The following is a 19489-nucleotide window of genomic DNA, read 5'->3' as shown; positions in this document are numbered from 1 at the left end:
TATATATATACACACATTTGTATAACACACATACAAAAATACACATAGATTAGATAGATAAACAGATACACAGATGGGTAGATAGATGATAGATAGATAGATAGATGGATGTTATATGTGATCAGCCAACAATTAGCTTCAAGTCTGTTGGACAGTTCTCTGTTTCAATGTCATTTGACAAGAGCTTGTGTATTGCACATCTGTTTCACAGTTGGGAACAAATGCTCTAACCACTACCACTCGCACTGCAACAAATACCTAAACAAACAAAGAGCTAAACCCACAGAAAAAGATTGGGGAAGAGAGAGGAGGAAATGGCCATAAGGAAATAGTCTCACATTGATGTCAAATGAAGTGGGAGTGGCCTTCTGAGAACCTTACCCTTAGCTTCCTGTTAACTATGAGAGGAGTAAATGAGAGATCCTGTAGGTTCAAAGGAATGATACTGTTTCCTGTTGCCTTGGAAAAAGCACCAAGAGGGTACTATCTTACTTTTTTCTCCCTAGTTTTTGTCTCTCTAGCATCTCCTCAATAAGGGCTATTGAACCATCTATTTCAAGTCCTCCTTTTCATATCCCATTTAGGGTTTCTCACTTCACTGTTTGAATGGTTTTCAATCACATGCCCAAGCAATGACATGTCTTCTAAGGCTGTTAATTGAGGACTCCTTACTTGATGTTGCAAGGCTTCCTGGTTTGAATGGGTCATCCAAATATCTTGTGTTTGTCATTCAGCTAATTCAGAAATCTTCAAGGGATCAATTACATCCTAGAATATGGATGAGGTCACATTCAAGCTACTTACCTGGCTCTCTGCTGCCTCCCACTTCTCCCAGCCTCAAGCTAACATAAGGCCAGGTCAGCCACCCACGAGTTCTGCTCTGCACCATCAAAATGATCTTACGAAACCCAGATGCTCAGCCAGAATCACTAAGGATTGTCAGGCCAAGTTTTGTGTATAATGACAAAAAACTGGGAGCAATTCAAAAATTCATCAATTTTCAGGGGATGGGCTGAATCAGTCACAGGACATCTGCACTGTGGAATACCATGGAACTGTCACAAAGAATGCTTTAGATCTACAGGTGCCAGCAGAAGATGGCCAGCTATGATTCTTGTCTTTAATCTCCTTTTCCCATCTCCCGCCCCGGGCCTGGCTAGAACATGTGATCATGCAGCCTGTAAATTGTCCAAAGGTTAATTTTTCTAATTGAGGCCATTTATTACCTGAAAGACACGAAAGAGAAACCAGGGCCTTACAAAGCAGCAAACTGACGAGCACCAAGAGCAGGAAGTTGCCCCAAGAGAGGCAAAACAAGGCCACAACGTCCAATTTCAGCCGTACGTTTTGTCTTCTTCTTCTTCTTTTTTTTTTTTTTTTGAGACAGAGTGTCACTCCTCCTCTTGCCCAGGCTGTAGTGCAATGGTGCGATGTTGGCTCATGGCAAGCGTGAGCCTCCTGGGTTCAAGCGAGTCTCCTACCTCAGCCTCCTGAGTAGCTAGGATCATAGGCGCCTGCCACCACATCCAGCTAATTTTTTGTATTTTTAGTAGAGACTGGGTTTCAGTATGCTGGCCAGGCTGCTTTTGAAGTCCTGACCTCAGGCGATCCACCTGCCTCGGCCTCCCAAAGTGCTGGGATTACAGGCATGAGCCACCGCACCCGGCCCCCACGTTTTGTCTTCTAACGGGGTGAACTTTGTCATGACAGAACCCATGATTAACCTCTCAACGTAAATGAAATCAACGTTCTATATGCTAGTGATGATCCTGTAAATGATACAAGATCCCTACATACTTAAGACCCACAGTTAAAATTATGAAAATGATTCTACAGAAGCTCTTAACTAGTTCCAATGAACCATCATTTATTTGACTTAAAACAGACCAACTGATTATTAAAAAATTGTTTTTGCTGTGGCACGTGCCTATAATCTCAGCTACTCGGGAGGCTGAGGCAGAAGAATCGCTTGAACCAGGGAGTTGGAGGTTGCAGTGAGCTGAGACCGCGCCACTGCACTCCAGCCTGGCGACAGAGGGAGACTCTGTCTCAAAAAAAAAAAAAAAAAAATTGTTTTTATTGCAGAGAGTGGGGAGAGGGAAATAAATTAGTCCCACTAAAATTCTGTTTTGCCATCTAAGGACATTAAAGGCAACGGCAGCTATCACAAATGACTATCACCATTATCTCATAAAACATTTTATGGACATTAAAAAAAAAAAGAGAGGGAGACCCTATCTCAAAAGGCAGGGTAGTTCATTTAACTGAATAAATTCAGCTGTATGAAAACTTACTTTTTTACCCTTGTTGTTCTTGCTTTGTCCCAAATAGCTGCTAACGTTGCGCAAACCAACTTGATCTTAAGATGTCGTTGGGAACACTGGAGTCACGTGCCCATGGGTCTTGCAGGCTGGCTTTTGATGGGAGCTGGGCTGCGGGTGATTTAAGGATGGTTATAATCTGTGACGCTGGTCTGAAGTCTGAATATTCCAAGTTGCTGACTGCAGGCAGAGCCTCATGTCCTGAAAATCAGAAGACAGAGGACTTAAACTTCCATAAAAGATGGGCTCATACTGTACAACCCAATCCTGTGCATTTGGAAGCAGAAAACACTGGCTCATATGGCTTCCTGTTTTCTCTTCTCTTAAAAACTTGAAACATTAGACTACAGTGAAGCACAGAGAAGATCAAATATTAACTCATGATAATCCTCTTCATATTAATTCCAGACTTGGATGTGTTTTATTAAGGAAATAAAACATTACTGGTGAAGGTCTCTAATACCTCTTCCTAATCCAATTTTCCATAGTGTCCTCTTCCCCGTCTGGAAGATACCACTATCATAAATGTGATGTGTGACTTTCCAGGGCATGCTGTTCATACTGTGACCACTGTTATGAGTTGAGCTGCATCCCCTCAAAAAGGTATGTTCAAGTCCCAGTCCTCAGTACTTCAAAATGTGACCTGATTTTTAAGTAGGACTTGGTGGAGGTAACAGGACTTGGTGGAGGTAATCAAGCTAAAATAAGTTCACTGGGGTGGGACCTAATGCAACATGACTTGTGTCCTTATGAAAAGGGGAAATTTGGGCCAGGCACAGTGGTTCCTGCCATAATCCTATTACTTTGGGAGGCCGAGGCAGGTGGATCACCTGAGGTCAGGAGTTCAAGACCAGCTAATTCTAAGAATTCTTGAAAGGCAATGGAAAAGAATTTAGAAAGAAGAAATCGCTCATTCCCAGGTATCTCATTTCAACCAAAGTTTCACATTAGCAGTTCTGGAAGCTCCCATTCTTTCTGCAGGCACTTGATCTTGGACCGACAACTCCAACACAAGGATGATGGCCCCCACACGTGGGCAAGCGGTTGCCGGAGCACCAGGTCATGGGACGCTCACACACAGGCATATTTCAGCAGAGACGTTGATTTCATTTGCTTGCCTGCTCTTCATTGCTCTTTCTGGGTTTGCCGTATTAGTGTAATGATTACTTTGGCTATCAGTCTCAACGCCATGACAAATAAACACCTAGGAACTCCTTTATCTGCAGTGTGTAATGTTTAGGACCAGGAAATAAAGGTAATGTCAATAGTCTCTATGTAAGAGCAATAGCTTCCATCACTCAGTTAACAAAGCCTTCCCGTAAGTAAACATTTGTTAGTGTGAGATACGTGTTGGCTTTTCCGAGTCTCAGGTACCTTCACAGTCATACACTTAGACTCCTTAGAGCCTAAGAAAATGAGGTCTATGCTTAGAAAATAAGGTCTATGATTTCAAGACAGCAATCACGCCTGTAATCCCAGCACTTTGGGAGGCCAAGATGGGTGGATCACTTGAGGCCAGGAATTGGAGATCAGCCTGGCTAACATGGCAAAAACCCATCTCTACTGAAAATAAGAAAAGGAGCCAGGCATGGTGACTCGCACCTGTAATCCCAACTACTTGGGAGGCTGAGGCACAGGAATCGCTTGAATCTGGAAGGCGGAGGTTGCAGTAAGCCGAGATCATGCCACTGCACTCCAGCCTGGGCAACAGAGAAAGAGACTCTGTCTCAAGGAAACAAAACAAACAAACAAACAAACAAAGGAAAACACAAATACAGCAAAATAGTCACATCCTCTTTTCTTTTTGCTTTTTGTTTGCTTGTTTTCCTTTCTGTAAGGAATTTTCTGTTTTCAAGATATTTATTCAATTCCCAAGGAAAGGTAATGTAAAGAGAATGTAAGATTTTTAGCTTGTTAAATGAGTGAGAAAGAGTCAGAAGCTAGAAAATGAAAAATGAATTTTAATCGCTTGAAAGGCATCACCTAAACATGGCAAAAAATCCTTCAAGGAAATAGTCTAAGGTATTGTGTTTACTACTGAAGTAACAAATGCCTCTTATAACACCGAATTAACATGAGTTCTAATATATTTTTTAAACGAGAACTGGGGCCAAGTGAGGTGGCTCAAGCTTGTAATCGCAGTACTTTCAGAGGCTGAGCCAGCGCAATCATTGGAGGCTGGGAATTTGAGGCTGCAGTGAGCTATGATCATGCCACTGCACTCCAGCTTGGGCAATAGAACAAGATGTTGTCTCAAAAAAAAAAAAAAAAAAAAAAAAGGAAATTTGGGAAGAAAGAATTGGCAAATGTCACCAATTAATCTTCACAAGTAAAATTTGTTTTTAAAAAAGCTAGAATGAGAAGATTCTTTTATTTTACGAGGATATTTGAAGCCTGTCAGATCTCCTTCTGCTAGCTAAGATTCCTCCCCTTTTACCATGATCCTTTCTTGGAAGGAAGTTCATGGACTAAACTCCTCCCAGAAGTTTTACCTTAACTATAACTGTGAGCCCACTTGATTAATGCTACTTTGTAACAAGACTTTCTCCTAAGACAGTCCCCAAGGTGGGTGAAGCTCACAGGCCTTAGATGTAAAGCTGGTGGATGCAATTGAATCGCAGTACAATGTTTGCATTCGGGTGCTGATGTTCTGTTTGAAGTACGCAGTATGCAGCTGGCTTTCATTCTATTTTAGAAAGAGAGTGGCAGAAACTATAGATCCAGAGCAGTGGTTCTCAAGAGGGGGCAATTTTGCCTCTGAGAGCACATTTGGCAATGTGTGGCGACATTTTTGGTTGTCACAACTGTAGCAGGGGGTGTGATGTTGGCATCTAGTAGGTAGCTGCTAAACATCCTAAAATTTACAAGACTAGTCTCCCCACAATAGAAAATTATTTGGCCCCAAATGCCAAGAGTGCCAAGGTTGACAAACCTTGATCTAGGGCAATGCTGTCCAACCGAACTTTCTACGCTGATGAAATGGTTCTCTATCTACATATCCAATATGGCAGCCACTAGCCACATGTAGCTATGGGAACACATCAAATATGGCTAGCTCGGGAACTAGATTGAGAAACTAAATTGTTTATGTATTTTTCTTCTTTCAGAGATAGGGTCTCGTTCTGTCACTCAGGCTGGTGTGCAATGGCACGATGATAGCTCACTGCAGCCTCGAACTCCTGGACACAAGTGATTCCTGCATCTCAGCCTCTTGAGTAGCTGGGATTATAGGTGTGAGCCACTGTGCCCAGCTATTAAATTTAATTTTAATTAACTTTAATTTAATTCACCATGTTTCCCAGGCTGGTCTTGAACTCTTGGCCTCAAGTGATCCGCTGGCCTTGGCCTCCCAAAGTGCTGGGATTACAGGTGTGAGCCATTGTGCCCAGCCGGAACTCCAACATTTAAGACATTATTGATGAGGGTGCATCTGACAACACCAAGCTTGGGTGCCCATGGGAGTCACTTGGGAGCCTGCTGGAGAGGGGGGCACATGGATCCTCAGGTGACCAACGTCCCAGTTTATCCAGGACTTCCCCAGTTTTAGCACTAGAAGTTCTGTGCTAAAACCCCATCAGTACCAGGAAGACCACCCAGCCCAGGTCCCATTCCCAGAAGTTTTCATTCACTAAATCTCAAGTGGGACCTGAGAATTTAGCTTTTTATCGGGTTTCCTAAGTGATTCCTTTATGTGCCAAAGTTTAAGAATCGCTGCAGATCAGCCAGCGAGGAGCAGGGAGAGAGGGGGGCGGAAAAAAGTAGATTCATTACCATCACATAGAAGGTGAGCATTTAAAAAAAAAGAGAAGCAATAAAAAATGTTTTAAGATGATTAAATTGCTTTTTAAAGCAAAACAAAACAAAAAGTGGGTTTGTGGGTTGCTTGTGCTTCTTGGCTACTTCTTGCTTGGCTGGATGGCTCCATCCCACCCCAGAAGAAGGAGGACCCCCCCTCTCTGGGACAGCTGGAGACAAGTCAAGGTGCCCATCCCGGCTCTTGCACCCACTGAGATCTGCTAAGAGTGGGCTCTTCTACTATCCGACAAGAAAGGATGCTGCTTACTGGAGACCTGTAGGCTACAGAAATCCGTCCTCTTTCCTTCCCCACTGTCAGTGTGCTCAGAATCCTGCCAGGAACGGTGAAAAATGACAAAGTTTAATGCTCCCTTAGGCTAGGGATCCTCCCTGTTCTCTACCACTGGGTCTGGGAAAGGTGGCAGGAGGCAATGAAGCTGGGGTGACTTTTATGCACATTCTGCATGCATGGGTCTGCATCAAGTCTCCCTCTTTTAGAGGAAAAAGAACCTCCTTCTGGATCCACCTTGGGGGTCAGAAGCATAGCTCTTTATGAGACTAATTCAGATTCTTATAATAGTCCTATAATGCTTAAACAAGTATTATATAACACACCCCAAGTATTATTGCTCTGGATTTGCAGAGAGAAAAACACAAAATAGAAACCAATGATAACAAAACAATGTATGTATCTGTGCCAGGCACTGTTATAAGAACTGGACAGGCATTAGCCCATTTAAATCTTACCATAGCCTTAGAAATAGGTGCTATTGGCTGGGTGAGTGGCTCACACCTGTAATCCCAGCGATTTGGGAGGCCAAGGCGGGCGGCTCACCTGAGGTCAGGAGTTTGAGACCAGCCTGGCCAACATGGTGAAACTCTGTCATTACTAAAAATACAAAAATGAGCTGAGTGTGGTGGTGCATGCCTGTAATCCCTGCTACTTGGAAGGCTGAGGTGGGAGAATCCCTTGAACCCGGGAGGCAGAGGTTGCAGTGAGCTGAGGTCATGCCACTGCACTCGAACCTGGATGACAGAGATCTGTCTACAGGTCTGCTTACTGGAGACCTGTAGGCTACAGAAACCTGTCTTCTTTCCTTCCCCACTGTCAGTGTGCTCAGAATCCTGCTAGGAACAGTGAAAAATGATAAAGTTTAATGCTCCCTTTGGCTAGGGATCCTCCCTGTTTTCTACCACCGGGTCTGGGAAAGGTAGCAGGAATAAATAAACAAATACATACATACATACATATATACAGACATACATGCATGCATACATACGTAAAACGCTTGAGGAAAAGCTAAAGCAAGATGAAGAAGGCATTTGAAAGAAAGGGAGAAATGATATTCAAGAGACAATGGAAAGAAATCCCAGGATAACAGCTGTGCCCCAGCTCTAGAAAACAGTTGGTCCAAATTACACCACCCAACAAAGAGAATGAGTAAGAACAGGGGTGACTTCAGAGATACAGTAAAGCTGTGTATATTTTCTCTGTCAACAACAAAAAAAATCAAAGACAAATAGAAACCCCAAAACAAGCAATCCTCTAAAAGCTGTAAAGAAAGTCAGAACCGGATATGAATAAACTAAACTCTGACCTGCCTGTGCGCAATCAAGGGTGCACAATTAAAAAAACAAAACTAAACTAAACTAACAGCAAACTCAGTTCACCTGAACCACAGATTCAGATTAAGTGACATAAAGTGACATAGAATTAGCTGTCCCTTTCTAGGAACTCAACTTCTCTAATGCACACATAACCACAGCTTTGAAACCAGGTAGTTTTCATCTTTTATAATCTACCTGTGATAGTGCAATTTGTGATAAGAAATACATCTTTGGTCTTTATTCCAGGTTTCCCGCACAGGCTCCTAAAATGTTGGAATTTCCTAGGTGATGGGAGCGTCTTTTGTTCTAATATTTGGTCTTTGGTTCTGGTTCCTAAAATGGAGCTCCTAATCTCTTGGAAATTCCTGGGTGATGGGAATGTCTTTTGTTTTAATGAGGCAGCTTTCAACAGGGGCTCCTGGATGGAGGCTGGTCACCAGAAAGACCAAGCCAGGGTTAGAAGCTTGCAACTTTCAGCCTCGCCCCTCATCCTCCAGGAACGAGAAAAGGACTGGAGGTTGACTTAATAATCAACGGAGCCTCCATAAAAACCCTCAGTGAAGAGGTCAGAGATCTTCCAGGTTGAACACATCCACATTCTTAGAGAATGACACACTCCAACTCATTGGGACAGAAGCTCCTGAACTTAGGACTCTTCTGGAACTCACCCTGTGTACTCCTTCACCTGGCTGTTCACCTGTATCCTTTATCATATTCTTTTTTTTTTTTTTTTTAAAGACAAATTTTCACTCTTGTCACCCAGGCCGGAGGGCAACGGCGCCATCTCGGCTCACTGCAACCTCTGCCTCCTGGGTTGAAGTGGTTCTCCTGCCTCAGCCTCCCTAAGTAGCTGGGATTACAGGGGTCCGCCACCATGCCCATCTAATTTTTGTATTTTTTGTAGACCGGTTTCCGCCATGTTGGCCAGGCTGGTCTCTAACGCCTGCCCTCAGGTGATCTACCCGCCTTGGCCTCCCAAAGTGCTGGGATTACAGGCATGAGCCACCACTCCCAGCCTATCATATTCTTTATAATACACAGGTAAACGTAAGTAAAGGTTTCCCTGAGTTCTGTGAGCCATTCTAGAAAATAATCGAACCTGTGGAAGAGTCCCAGAAACTTCTACTTTACAGTCAGTTGGTCAGAAGTTCCCAAGGCCAGGACTCGAAATTGGTGTCTAAAGTTGAGAAGCAGTCTTGTGGGGCTGAGCTGTTAACCTGTGGGTTCTGACGCTAACTCCAGTCAGATTATGTTGGAATTCAATAAAATGGTGGTGGCGGGTGTGGTGGTTAACACTTGTAATCCCAGCACCTTGGGAGGCTGAGGTGGGCAGACTACCTGAGGTCAGGAGTTTGAGACAAGCCTGGCGAGCATGGCAAAATGCTCTCTTTACGAAAAATACAAAACAATTAGCCAGGTGTGGTGGCACATGCCTGTAGTTCCAGCTACTTGGAAGGCTGAGGCAGGAGAATCACTTGAACCTGGGAGGTGGAGATTGCGGTGAGCCAAGATGGCACCACTGCACTCCAGCCTGGGTAACAGAGCAAGATTATCTCGGCCGGGCGCGGTGGCTCAAGCCTGTAATCCCAGCACTTTGGGAGGCCGAGACGGGCGGATCACGAGGTCAGGAGATCGAGACCATCCTGGCTAACATGGAGAAACCCCGTCTCTACTAAAAACTACAAAAAAAAAACTAGCCGGGCGAGGTGGCGGCGCCTGTGGTCCCAGCTACCCGGGAGGCTGAGGCAGGAGAATGGCGTAAACCCGGGAGGCGGAGCTTGCAGTGAGCTGAGATCGGGCCACTCACTCCAGGCTGGGTGACAGAGCGAGACTCCGTCTCAAAAAAAAAAGAAGAAGAAAAAAAAAAAAGATTATCTCAACATAATAATAATAATAATAATAAATTGTGGGGCACCCAGCTGGTGTTGGAGACTTGGTCGGTGTGGACCCCTCAACCCCCGCCAATATCTGGTCACAGAAGTGTTCTTTGTTGAAAGTACAGTAGGAAAAAACCTTTTTCGTAGTATTCAACCTACAATGCAAGAAACATTGTACTTTGTAAGACACAAAAAGCAAGTTTGTAAACCACAATATATAAAAAATAATTTTTAGAAGTGGGGAAATGCAGGGGGAAGAACTTTATTAGAGGAAAATGTTAAGGTGCTAAATTCCTTCTCCCATGAAATGTAGGGTCAGCGACGCTGTCCAAGTTTCAGGAACTGTAAGGACGTCATCATTGGCAGTGGTCCTCAACTGGGAGTGATTTTGTCCCCAAGGGACACTGAGCAAAGTCTGGCAAATTTTGGTTGTCACAGCTGCAGTGAGTGTGCTATTGGTATCAAGTGGTTAGAGGCAGGGATGCTGTTAAACCTCCTCTAATGCACAAGACAGCCCCTACAGCCAAGAATGGTCTGGTCCAATGTGTCAGTCATAAAAAAGTTGAGATATCCTGATTTATCGCTATGAAGGAAACAACAAAATATAAAAAATGAAACAAAATTAGGAGAGAACAGAATGGGAGAAGGAAGAGAAAGGAAAAGGGATAAGTGCAGCGGTGCAACCATAGTTCACTGGAGCCTCTAACTCCTGGGCTCCAGTGATCCTCCGACCTCAGCCTCGTGAGCAGCTGGCAACACACGCACATGCCACCATGACCAGCTGAATTTTTATTTTTTAATTAATTAATTAATGTCAAGACTGAGTCTCGCTCTGTTGCCCAGGCTGGAATGCAATGGCACAATCTCAGCTCACCGCAACCTCCGCCTCCTGGATTCAAGCAATTCTCCTGCTTCAGCCTCCCGAGTAGCTGGAATTACAGGTGCCCACCACTACGCCCAGCTAATTTTTTGTATTTTTAGTAGAGACGGAGTTTCACCATGTTGCCCAGGCCAGACCTCATGATCCACCCACCTCGGCCTCCCAAAGTGCTGGGATGACAGGCATGAGCCACTGGGCCTGGCCTATTTTTAAATTTTTTTGTAGAGACAGAGTTGCACCCAGGCTGATTTCTAATGCCTGGGCTCAAGAGATCCTCCCACCCTGGCCTCCCAAAGTGCTTGGACTACAACAGACGTGAACCACCATACCCAGCGGCTTATAATTTTTTGAAAATAAAACGTGATTTCCAAATAAAAAAGATAAATTAAGTAAGTACTTAAAACTGCAAACATACGACTAGGGAGGTTTCCAAGCAATCCAGGTCCCTAAGTAAATGGAGACACCTGGAAAGCAGTTTGGAAGCAGGGCATTCCTTTGAAATACAGTATACTAAATGTCCCTCTTTTCACCCCACTCAGGGAAGCAGAAAAGCAAATTCTTTCTCTCTCTCTTTTTCCCCCCTTTAAATATCTTTGAGTCATAGCAAATTCTCTCTTCTCTCTCTCTCTCTCTCTCTCTCTCTCTTATTTATTTATTTATTTATTTTTGAGATGGAGTCTAGCTCTGTTGCCCAGGCTGGAGTGTAGTGGCACGATCTCAGCTCACTGCAACCTCCACCTCCTGGGTTCAAGCGATTCTCTTGCCTCAGCCTCCCGAGTAGCTGGGACTACAGGTATGCACTGCCATGCCCAGCTAATATTTTGTATTTTTTTTTTTTTTTTTTTAGGCGGAGTCTTGCTCTGTCGCCTGGATTGGAGTGCAGTGGCCGGATCTCAGCTCACTGCAAGCTCCGCCTTCCGGGTTTACGCCATTCTCCTGCCTCAGCCTCCCAAGTAGCTGGGACCACAGGCGCCCGCCACCTCGCCCGGCTAGTTTTCGTATTTTTAGTAGAGACGGGGTTTCACCGTGTTAGCCAGGATGGTCTCGATCTCCTGACCTCATGATCCACCCGTCTCGGCCTCCCAAAGTGCTGGGATTACAGGCATGAGTCACCATGCCCAGCCCTCTCTCTCTCTCTCTCTCTCTTTTTTTTTAAGAGATGGAGTCTCATTCTGTTATCCAGGCTAGAGTGCAGTGATGGGACCTCCTAGGCTCAAGCCATCCTCCTGCCTCAACCTCCCGAGTAGCTGCGACTACAGGTGTATGCCAAACATACCTAGCTCAAATTTTCTTTTTTCAACTCTGATTTGTTCCACATTCACCTCTTGAATTCTGCTACCTTTTCTCCTATGCTGGGTAAGTATGACATCAAGCTTGGGAAGTTTCTAGATTCAATGCTGTTTGCAGCAGGGCCAGGACTAGGGTGAGGAAGTAAGATAAATGTTGAGCTGGGATGCAAATTTAAAGGGGGCCAGAAGTCCCAGTAATCATATATATCATCCATTTTCATACCTGAGACTGCGTAACTTATAAAGAAAAAGAGGTTTAATGGACTCACAGTTCCACATGGCTGGGGAGGCCTCATAATGATGGTGGAAGGCAAAGGAGGAGCAAAGGCATGTCTTACGTGGCAGCAGGCAAGAGCACGTGTGCAAGGGAACTGCCCTTTATAAAACCACCAGATCTCCTGAGACTTATTCACTATCATGAGAACAGCATGAGAAAAACCCACCCCCATGATTCAATTACCTCCCATGGTGTCCCTTTCATGACATGTGAGGATTATGGTAGCTATAATTCAAGATGAGATTTGGGTGGGGACATACCATATCATTAAAATAAATAATATTTTAACATAATACTTTTAAAAATAAAAATAAATGCAAAAAAAAACCCATGATGAAAAAAAAATCGACATGTTAAAAACAGACAAGATCAGAATTACTGCTTTGTGCTGTTGGCTCTGGCTCTAGCTCTGATCTTTCTCAGTGTCACACTGACTGACAGACAGAACCTTGCGATCCAGGTGTCCATGAGTCTCATACTGCCAGGTCCTGTTACCTCACCTCAGGAATGACAATTCTTGGGGTGACCTAAACCATTTTCTTGGAGATACCCACTCACCTCCTCTCATTTTAAGTCCTTTCCTCTGATTGTATAATTTATAACTCAAGTCTCTGACACAGGATAAAATTCCATTTCTCCTTTGGAAAGCCACTGTTTTGCACTGGATGTGGGTGCTAACACATCAAAGGCTGGGAACTGTGACTATGGGCTTCCAATTCTTCTGGCGAATTCTAAACACAGGACTATCTTTTTTTTCTTTTAAATGATACCCATGTTCAGCCAGGCAAGATGGCTCACTCCTGTAATCCTGGGGCTTTGGGAGGCTGAGGCAGGAGGATTGCTTGATACCAGGAGTTGGAGACCAGCCTAGGTGACATAGCAAGACCCTGACTTTACAAAAAATTTTAACAATTAGCTGAGCACAGTGGCATGCAGCCATTAGTCCCAGCTACCCAGGAGGCTGAGCCTGGATGATGACTTGAAACCAGGAAGTTGAGGCTGCAGTGTGCTATGATCATGCCACTGCACTCCAGCCTGGGGGACAGAGTGAAACTGTCACTACAGAAAATTTTAAAATCAGTTGAGTTTTTTTTATTTATTTATTTTTTTGAGACAGAGTCTTGCTCTGTCACTAGGTTGGAGTGCAGTGGCGCAATCTCGGCTCACTGCAACCTCCACCACCCGGGTTCAAGTGATTCTCCTGCCTCAGCCTCCCCAGTAGCTGGGACTACAGGTGCGTGCCAGCATGCCTGGCTAGTTTTTTGTGTGTGTTTTAGTAGAGACAGGGTTTCACCATGTTGGCCAGGATGGTCTCGATCTCCTAATCTCGTGATCCACCCTCCTCAGCCTCCCAAAGTGCTGGGATTACAGGCGTGACCCACCACGCCCAGCCTAAAATTAGTTGATTTTTAATCGTTCATGGTGGTGCACACCTGTAGTCCCAGCTACTTAGGAGGCTAAGGCAGAAGGATCACTCAAGCCCAGAAGTTCAAGGCCGCAATGAGCTATGATCACACCACTACACTCCCTACAAATATTCTTTTCCCTATGAATGCCTTCACAGAAATGACCATCTCTGATGATTAGCATTCTAGCAGCTGTGATTTATCTCTGGGAACGATGAACGTTAGGTGCCTGGAAATAACCTGAGCAATAATAGGATCACCTCCTCCCACATCATCCTGAAAAATCTTGGCAAATATGATTCATTGAGTTGTTCATTAAGTGTTTATGAAGATTTCTATAGCTTGAACTTGACCCGGTCTTCTGGGGACAGGACCTTTCCTGGCAAAATATGACAATAAACCCTACTTTTAACATTCATTTCCACTGAGCTTCTCTTCCCCTCTCTAGTGTAGAAAGAATCTAGTCAAACACTAACGATGATAATAATAGGTTAATAATAACAACAACAGTAATAAGCATGAAGACAGCACTATTTATTGAGTGCTGATATGCATGCCAGGCACAGGGCTATGCCCTTCACATGTATTAGCAACTGAATGCTCAAACAACTTTATGTGGAGGTATTACTATCCCAATTTTATGATTCCATTGAGACCCAGAGAGGTTAAGTAACTCACTCAAGGTCACACAGCTAAACAGAGGCACAGTGAGATTCAAACCATACCTCTCTGATTGCATATGCTGGGCTTGGATCATCATAATCAACAACAACATCATTGTTAGCAGTGCATGGTGGCTCATTCCTGTAATGCCAGCACTTTGGGAGGTTGAGGCAGGAGGATCGCTTGAGCTTAGGAGTTTGAGATCATCCTAGGCAATATAGTGAGACCTTGTCTCTACTAAAAATCATAAAGGTAGGCAGGCATGGTGGCATGTGCCAGTGGTCTCAGTTACTTAGGAGGCTGAAGCAGGAGGATTGTTTGAGCCCGGGAGATCAAGGCTGCAGTTAGCTAGCATTTCACCACTGCACTCCAGCCTGGGCAACAGAGTGAGATACTGTCTCAAACAAACAAACAAACAAACAAGAAACAAAAAGCAACACAAAAATCACTTATCAGAGGAAGAAGAGAAGGATGAGAAAAATGAGAAGCATGAGAAAATGAGAAGTTATTGTTTCTTGAACACCATAAAGAAGTAAACAGATTTTTTTTAAACCCCAGAGAATGAAGTAGCATTGGGAGAGACCATGTGAATTCACTCATCCAGCAAAGAATTCTTCTAGAACATGATGCTCCAGTAGACACCCCCAGACATACAGGTCACATTTATTGCATGTTTGTCGTGTACCGTATTTTCTTATTAGCTCTGATATCCACCTGTGGAAGTGGGAGCTTTTTGGCACACTACCCATTATACAGACAAGGAAACCAAGGCCAGAAACATACAATAACTGACCCAGAATCCCACAGTTAGACGTAGGGAAGCCCAGATTCCAACTCAAGCAGACAACCCCAGGGCTTGTTCTCATAATCAACACTCTCTTGCCTCCCATTTCCCCATGGTCATTCTTTCCTCTAACAAATATCTGTTGTGCCTCAAATCTGTGCCCTTGTCTGGCAATAAGCAATAGGACAGCCTCAGTTTCTGTCCTCCTTCCCTGACATGTTCCCAAGCGTTCCCCATTATTCCCATGACCTCCCACGCCTCCTTCAAAGCACCTTCTCTTACCTGCCCTCAGTTCTGCAGGAAAATCCAGATAAAATTCCCCTCTACTTTGTAGTTCAAAGCTAGAGGGACAGGCAACAGGTCCTCTTTTCTTCTTAACTAACCGGTAAGGCCCATCTTTTTCTGCCTCTCTGCCGTGTTGCCTTAAAGACTGCTCCTTGTTGTCGTGGTCACAGGGCTGGACAGGATGCCACCAAGATCACGGGGAGGGGGTTATTTACTGAGCTCATAGCTGTTTTACGCCACCCTGGCTATCATCTCTTTCCTCACCAACCAATGAATAACCCAGTCTCACCTGGTGAAAATGCAAATCAGTCTTCCACCTCTGACATCACAGCCGCACCTATGGCCTCTGTCCACTGAGTCTGCAACGATGAAGGCCTCACTCAAGTCCCAAGTTGTGCATTTCCTTCTTCCTAAGCCCTAACTTCCCCCTCTCATTAACATTATTGTAATATCAGCTCAATAAAAATATCAAAGTCCTTTCTAGAGGTTATTTTATCTCTTGGACACCATAAGGGAGTAAATAGTTTCGTTTTGTGTGTTTTTTTTTTTAACCCTAGAGAGTGAAGTGGTGTGGGAAGAGATTACCCGAATTCATTAATCCAACAAAGAAGAGAATGTGATGCTCCACTAGACCCAGTCACTGGCTACTTTTTTTTTTTTTTTTTTTTGAGACAGGGTTGGCCTCTCTTCACCCAGGCTGGAGTGCAGTGGCGCGATCTCAGCTCACTGCAACCTCTGCCTCCTGGGCTCAAGGGATCCTCCTGCCTTAGCCTCCCAAGTAGCTGGAACCACATGTAAGAGCCACCATGCCTGACTAATTTTTGTATTTTTTGAAGAGTTGAGGTTTTGTTGTGTTGCCCAGGCTGGTCTTAAACTCCTGAGCTCAGGTGATCCACCACCCATCTCGGTCTCCAAAACTGCTGGGATTACAGGTGTAAGCCACCCCACCTGGCCTGGCCACGTTTTTCGTTTGCTTTTTCTTTCTTTCTTTTTTTTTTGGAGACAGAGTCTCACTGTGTTGCCCAGGCTAGAGTGCAATGGCGCCATCTGGGCTCACTGCAACCTCCGCCTCCTGGGCTCAGGTGATTCTCCTGCCTCAGCCTCCCAAGTAGCTGGGATTACAGGTGTTGCCACTACACCCAGCTAATTTTTGTATTTTTAGTAGCGATGGGATTTCGCCATGTTGGCCAGGCTGGTCTTGAACTCCTGACCTCAGGTAATCCACCTGCCTCAGCCTGCCGAAGTGCTGGGATTACAGGCATGAGCCACTGTGTCTGGCCGCCTCCTTTGGCAACATGCGGACCATACAGCTTTAACACTGTAATTATGATCACCAATGGCATGTCCCTTCTGGAAACAAAGGACAGGCAGTATAAAACCAGCCTACATTTCAAGACAGTTGACTCGAATTCCAGTGCTGACTCTGGCACTCTAAGACTGTAATGTCTCACCTCCTCTGAGCCTCAATTTCCTCCCCATTAACCTACAAAGTGGGAACTATATATGCTCCCTCCTCCTAGTGTTGACAAGGGCTACATCAGTTAACATTTGAGAAAGTTTGGACTAAGATTATTTCTAGCCACCTAAGACTCAGATTCCCAGGGACAAACCCCAGCAGATGGGATGCTAATCCATCTCAAAGGGTTTTCTCTGAGAAGGAAATTTTATATTCATACAGAAATAAAGAAGGAAGTAGACAATCCAGGGCTGCATCAAATTTCTGTATTTTTACAAATGCCAGAACAAACAAGATCCGTTTCCTATGGCACTTGCATTTGGGGGAGTATCATTTAAAAGAAAAAAAACAATGTCGTAGTTCTATAATTCACAAAAAGAATTGGGGTCTATAGTTACTGTTCCTCTTTTTTTTTTTTTTGAGAGAGGCTCTTGCTTTGTCAATCAAGGCTGGAATGCAGTGGTACAATCACAGCTCACTGCAGCCTGACTCTTGGGCTCAAGCGATCCTCCTGCCTCACTCAGCCTCCCAAGGAGATGAGACTACAGGTATGTACCACCACATTTGGCTAACATTTTTAATTTTCGTAGATATGGGGTCTCTCTACATTGCCCAGGCTGGTCTCAAACTACTGGGCTTAAGTGATTATCCCCCCTTGGCTTCCCAAGGTGCTGGGATTACAGGCATGAGCCACTGCACCCAGCCCCAATCTTTGATGTATTAGCGCTGAATAGAAAACAGTGGCTTTCCAATGGAGAAATGGAATTTTCTTCTGTGGAAGAGACTTGAGTTATAAACTGTGTCATCAGAGGAAATGAGAGGAGGAGGGTGGCGGTTTCCAAGAAGATAGTTTGATTTGCCTCAAGAGCTGTTATGACTTGGGTGAAAGGACAGTACCTGGCAGCATTTGACTTTGGGAACACCTGGATCGTGGGGTTCTGCCTGCCAATCATCGTGGAGCTGAGCCAAAAAAGCTCCAGGCAAGAAGTCAAAGCAGTAATTTTGATCCTTTTGTAGCTATAAGTCAGGATTTCTCAACCCCAGCAGTGTTGTCATTTGGGGCCAGACAACTGCCTGTTGTGGGGAGCTGGGGGGACTGTTCTGTGCATTGTAGGATGTTTAGCAGTATGCCCGGCTTCCATCTATTAGATACCAGGAGGACACCCCACCCCCACCCCATCTGCAAGCTGTGACAACCAAAAATGTCTTCAGGAATGGGCAGACGCCCCTGGGAGGCAAAACTGCCTCCCCCTGAGAACCACTGCTCTAAATGTTACCAAGTTCCGTGGACTTTGAAGCGTCTCCTTGCTCTCCATTGCATGGGACAAGGAAATCAGCAACTCAACATTTTCTCTAATAGAGTTTTCTCCCTTCTGCTTCTCCTCTTCTAGAAACTATACCAGAGTTTTACATATTTCGGTTTATGACACATATATGTCCTATAAACTGTAATTATACGTTTCTCGTCTGCAGGTAGACTGTAAGTTGGCAATACTGGTTGCTTCCAGAGTGAGAAACCGGGTGGCTGGAGACAGACATGGAGGGGGATACTTTTCAATATTTGCTTAGACATCTTTTGGATTTTTTCCATTTTTCTTTTTTAGAGACAGAGTCTTGCTTTGTCACCCAGACCAGGCTCAAGCGATCCTCTTGCCTCAGCCTCCTGAGCAGCTAGGACTACAGGAACTCACCACTATGTCCACCTAATTTCTCTTTTTTTGTTGAGATGGGGGTCTCCCTATGTTGCCTAGGCTGGTCTCGAACTCCTGGCCTCAAGCGATCCTCCCCCCTCAGCCTCCCAAGGCTCTGGGATTACAAGTCACTGTGCCTGGTTTCTCTGGGGCTTTATACCATGTGGCAGTGTAACTTTTTCAAAAAAATAAGTTAAATCTTGAAAATTGTCTCCTGTGAATTGCATGCAGTATGAATAGCATGGTCCCATCTTTTTAAAAGATAAGTAGAAATAATCTCTATTATTACACCCAGGAGGAGAGGGAGAAATCTGGAGTAACACACATGAAACTCCAAGCGGCAATTATCACCGGGGGTAAATTAGCAGAGTTTTTCACCTTCTATGCAAATATTTTTATAAATACAATTTTAAAATAACTTGCATGTGTATTGTGTCAGTAATTGGCGAAACAACAGGAACAGTAAAAGAAAAAGATCTATTTCCAAGGTCACTGGGGAGCTCCTCAAGTTTGGGAAGTGAGGAAGAGGGAGAACCTTCTGGAAGAGGCAGATGCTGGGAGCCCCAGACACAGGAAGCAGGAACCCTAGATAGAGGCTGATGATTGAATTAGGGGGTACAATGAGGGGGGCATGAATTAAGAGAGAAATGAAAATAAATGAGCAGACACTGGAATAGAAAGGATAGCTCTGTGTCATTGGATGGGTTATGAATTTCCCTGAGCCTGCCTCAGTTTCCTCAGCTATAAAATGTAAGTCATTATAATATATAAGTGGCCAACATTTATCACTACATTGTTCTATCACCATCTCTGTGTGGGTTGTACTTAATCCTCACAGCAGCCCTATGAGTTAGGTACTACTAGAATCATCCCAGTTTACAGATGAGTCATTTGAAGCACAGAGAGGTTAAGTAACTTGGCCCAAGGTCACGCAGCAAGAAAGTGGCAGAGGCAGGATTTTAACCCAGGTGGTCTGGCTCTGGAGCCTGAGTTCCTAGATGACTAGGGCTGGGACTTAGCACAATAGCCGGCACATGGTAAGCAGAACAGACATTAAAGACTATAATTGGCCAGGCGCGGTGGCTCAAGCCTGTAATCCCAGCACTTTGGGAGGCCGAGACGGGCGGATCACGAGGTCAGGAGATCGAGACCATCCT

General features: G+C 44.5%; 1 protein-coding gene across 2 annotated transcripts in view; it reads right to left on the bottom strand.

Annotated features, from left to right (window-relative positions):
• Positions 1 to 19489, bottom strand: part of TMC5 (transmembrane channel-like 5) — a 98818-nt gene that overhangs the window by 74981 nt on the left and 4348 nt on the right. Inside the window, exons 1-2 of one of the 2 annotated variants that reach the window (XM_011931856.1) lie at positions 15183 to 15579; positions 2295 to 2522 (exon numbers count right to left, since the gene is read on the bottom strand). The gene's annotated coding sequence lies outside the window, so the exon portion shown is untranslated. Of the gene's footprint in view, positions 1 to 2294; positions 2523 to 15182; positions 15580 to 19489 lie in introns of those variants that run through there. The other variant, XM_011931857.1, reaches the window with a different exon arrangement.

Source organism: Colobus angolensis, unplaced genomic scaffold (assembly GCF_000951035.1).
Source record: "Colobus angolensis palliatus isolate OR3802 unplaced genomic scaffold, Cang.pa_1.0 Scaffold92, whole genome shotgun sequence".
NCBI lineage: Eukaryota > Metazoa > Chordata > Mammalia > Primates > Cercopithecidae > Colobus > Colobus angolensis.
The sequence above is the reverse complement of the archived record's forward strand: the minus strand, read 5'-3'. Positions and strand labels throughout refer to the sequence as shown.